Source organism: Papaver somniferum, chromosome 10 (genome assembly GCF_003573695.1).
Source record: "Papaver somniferum cultivar HN1 chromosome 10, ASM357369v1, whole genome shotgun sequence".
Classification (NCBI taxonomy): Eukaryota; Viridiplantae; Streptophyta; class Magnoliopsida; order Ranunculales; family Papaveraceae; genus Papaver; species Papaver somniferum.
Window position 1 is genome coordinate 154,886,257 of NC_039367.1, and position 3,588 is coordinate 154,889,844.

The following is a 3,588-nucleotide window of genomic DNA, read 5'->3' on the forward strand; positions in this document are numbered from 1 at the left end:
CCAGCGTATCTAGCGGAGATGTCCTAGGAGTTATTCTGAAACCTTGGTAAGTGGATCAGAGCCCAGAGTATATCTCGCGATTATGTACTAGAATTATCTCAAATAAGGTCAGTCGTGCTTACAAGAGACATGGGTCATAAGTCCGACGGGGACGTTTTTACGAATCTACAAAGCCTACATGACCAGCAGTATCTCGCGGGGATGTGTATTATGAATCATGAAATCACAATCAGCTGCATCTCGCGAAGACATGCTGGAATTGTGGTTGTTCTGGTTCATAATTCTTTCGGGAAAGTTTTACGCTCGACAGAACCTACGTGACCAGCAGTATCTTGTCGAGGATGTGCGCTAGGAGTCACGGTATCACGACCAGCAGTGTCTCGCGGGGACATGTACTAGAAATCGTGGCTATTGGTTCCTTGAAGACCAAAGACTTAATATCTCTCTCGTGAGAGTTGAGTTTTGTCTATGGTTTGGAAATGACGCTTTTAACCCTTATCCAAATTTCACCATCTACACCATGATATTCATTTTGACCTGAAATCTCAAAAGAACATAAAAATAAAATAAACTAAAACTCCCACAATTTATGGTACATATTGAATTGCCCTGCTAGCTAGACCAAGTTCACACAAAAACTAACACGATCCGTATGGTGAGTATCCGGCGAATCCAAACCAAGAGTCTTTAATCAGACCGAAACACACTCAATCACCACAAAACACGCGGATAAGTGCCTTATCCAACGGTGGGGAAATTGCTGCGAAAATATTGTGGGGCAGTTGCATATTCGCGGGAATTTTTGCGCCCAAGTGTAGAACTGCCGCGCAAATTTTCCTTTTTCTTTCGTTGAAATCTTAAGTTTCTGTTTGATGGAAACGTTAAAATTGAAACCGTAAAGTAAACCCTTAAACTCTCGGCGCTCCGATGTTTGGAAATCTAATAAGTCTCTGCGGAAAACAAAAATCTATCTTCCCTTACCTCTTTCTTCGATTCTGTTTTTCTTTACTGTTATCTACATGAGACTTCTATTGAATTAAGGAACAAAATTTGATTTTCTGCAAAATTGATTTCAATTTGTTGTCAATTTCGAATTGAGTGCAGGTGTGGTAGAGAAATAAGAGATTTTTAAAGTGGGGTATCTAAAATTCTAAATAGAGGTAAAACTCGTCAGGTTACTTCTAAATAATTTAGGACTTTTTTTTGTTTCGCTGATTGAGTTGTCTGAATGTTTTAATTTTTCAGGAGGAGATGATTTCCTTTGTCATTTTACATATCAGATCAGGAGCTTGTAGTGCAACTCGAAATGTATCCAGAGAAAACCAAAGGTTAATATACAAAGAACAATCCCAATTTCTGTTTTGATTAGTCGATTATGAACTGTTTGGCATATTGACTTTTAAGCCGAATAATTGCAGATTATGTGGAGAAAGTATTAAAAGATTTTACCGAACTCAACCAATCTTTTGTATTCGTCCCGTTATATTGATTTATTGGAGGTTTGTTAGTTATTTTTTCATTACTATGAGTTTCTTTTAGTAGATCCAGTTAATTCTGATGGTTTGTTTGCAAGTCTGTTAGGAATAATTGATTTAACGGTTTGATAGTTTGTTTCATATCTATGAGTTTATACTAGTAGATGCAGTTAATTTTGATGAGACTTTAAAGTTATTGATTTCGGGGTTTGTACAACAAGCTCTCATGTTTGTGCGTTTGATAAAATGGCTCACCCAGATTACTATTTTCTGTTTGAGTCGATGGTTTATTTTCCTGCTATTGTGTGAAAATATGATATCAGGGAGAAGTCTAAGTGCAGACCTTGTTGTCAGTGTTGATGTTTATGTGTTCGATAAAATCGCTTATCCACATAATTATTTTGCGTAGTACGTATTCATCTGTTTAGGTACTCTCTATAATTCATATACTATTGTCAACTGTTAAGAGACATATTTCTTTGTATTATTGGTGGTTACTTGACTGACTTATCTCATCAACTGATGTTCATCTATTGTTAACTGTTAAGAGACTATGCAGGATTGTTGTAGTTACATATCAGCATGGTCTCTATTCAATCTGTCAGCATATGTTCATGCATGTGACATTAACAATTGCCGTAGAACCTCGTCCCACAGCAAGATATGGCATAGACACTGCGGAGTCTTTCTCTATTACATCATAACTAAATTGTGTTTTATGACTTTCAATGACTTTACTACTCTACTATAGAGGGTCTGTAAGTGTATGGTTATTGAATTATTATGTTTTCTAATGGTTCTAAACTTCTAATAGTTAACTTTTAAATACTCATAGGTACAAGGCAAGATTACATATTTCTCAGTTGCTGAAAGATACTTTACCTCAAACAAGCCAGTGAAACAGATCAGCGTCCTGACGATGACCTTAGCTAAGGTTTTGGTACATATGGTCAAGTCACTGGTGCAGTTATTATAAGGGATGCAAGTGGGAATTCTACCTCAAAGGAATCTACTAAAGCTGTAAGTGGGATTTTTTTCTTCTTCCATGTCATCTTGATGGCTTGTTCTGTTAGCACTTACACATGACTGAGAGTATGATTATGTATGCCATTCTTAATTATCTAGCTGAACAAAATGAATGTGAAGATCATTGGGAGGAAACCTCTCTATGTTGTTGTGGCTTAACGTAAGGATGACAGGAAGTCTAGACTTCAGTTTGGTAAATTCGAAACATGGTATTTATTTAGTGGATTTTTATATATTTTGTGTCTGATGATGACTTCATGATGTGGTTGATCACTTCAGAATGTTACTAGTCTTGGTCTTGGATGTTACCTTATGTTTTCTTGGTCTAGCGTTTCTTGCCACCCTCTTTTTATAGTGGCAGATCATTCAGAAAGTTATCGTTATGTTTTTTTCTTGTAATGTTGATAAAAACAGCAAGATGGTGAAGTATTAGAAGTACCTAGTTTCATGCTTCAGTGAGGGTACTTCAAGTACCTATTCTTTTAAGATTATATCCCCTTAATTTGTGTAAAAATTGTTTGTTCCCTAATATTAATATGAAAAATAGCCACTTCAATTGAAACAATACATATGAAGCTCCCGTTTTTCGGTTGTGTAGGATACATGCTAAATAGACCTTAGCTTCATGAATGTCGGGTCTCTCACAATATATATACATGCTAGCCACCCTCTTGACAGTTTTTGATAAGTGGATTGAAAATTGCTATGGCCCTGCTATTCCTTCAAAGTAAGGTTTCAGAGCAAATTATCTTTGTAGATCTATCTAATGATGAATGTAAGAAACTAGCCTGTTGCTAGATGGATTATGCATAGTTTAAAATGGATTCCTTCACTAAGTTTTTGTGGATCTATCTAATAATGTGAGCAGATGTATAGGAAACTGAATGTTTGCTGGGAGCATTTGGGCTCATCTTGTACTAAATCGAATTGAGCAACCACAGTTTTTGGAGTGTTGAATGCTGTTGAAGTTGCACTTGGATCTTTTGAATTTGTAAGGTAACAGTTGTGGAAATAATTAGTACCCCTTCCTATAAATCCGTAAGGTGAATGTCTTCAGAACAATGAATATCATCAGTTCTGTTGCCTC

General features: G+C 36.3%; 1 long non-coding RNA gene across 1 annotated transcript; it reads left to right on the forward strand.

Annotated features, from left to right (window-relative positions):
• Positions 1–1,001: 1,001 nt before the first annotated feature.
• Positions 1,002–1,477, forward strand: LOC113317823. The gene is made up of 3 exons (XR_003344041.1): positions 1,002–1,160; positions 1,246–1,328; positions 1,419–1,477. It is a non-coding gene; the product is annotated as an uncharacterized LOC113317823 (long non-coding RNA).
• The last annotated feature ends 2,111 nt before the right edge of the window (positions 1,478–3,588 follow it).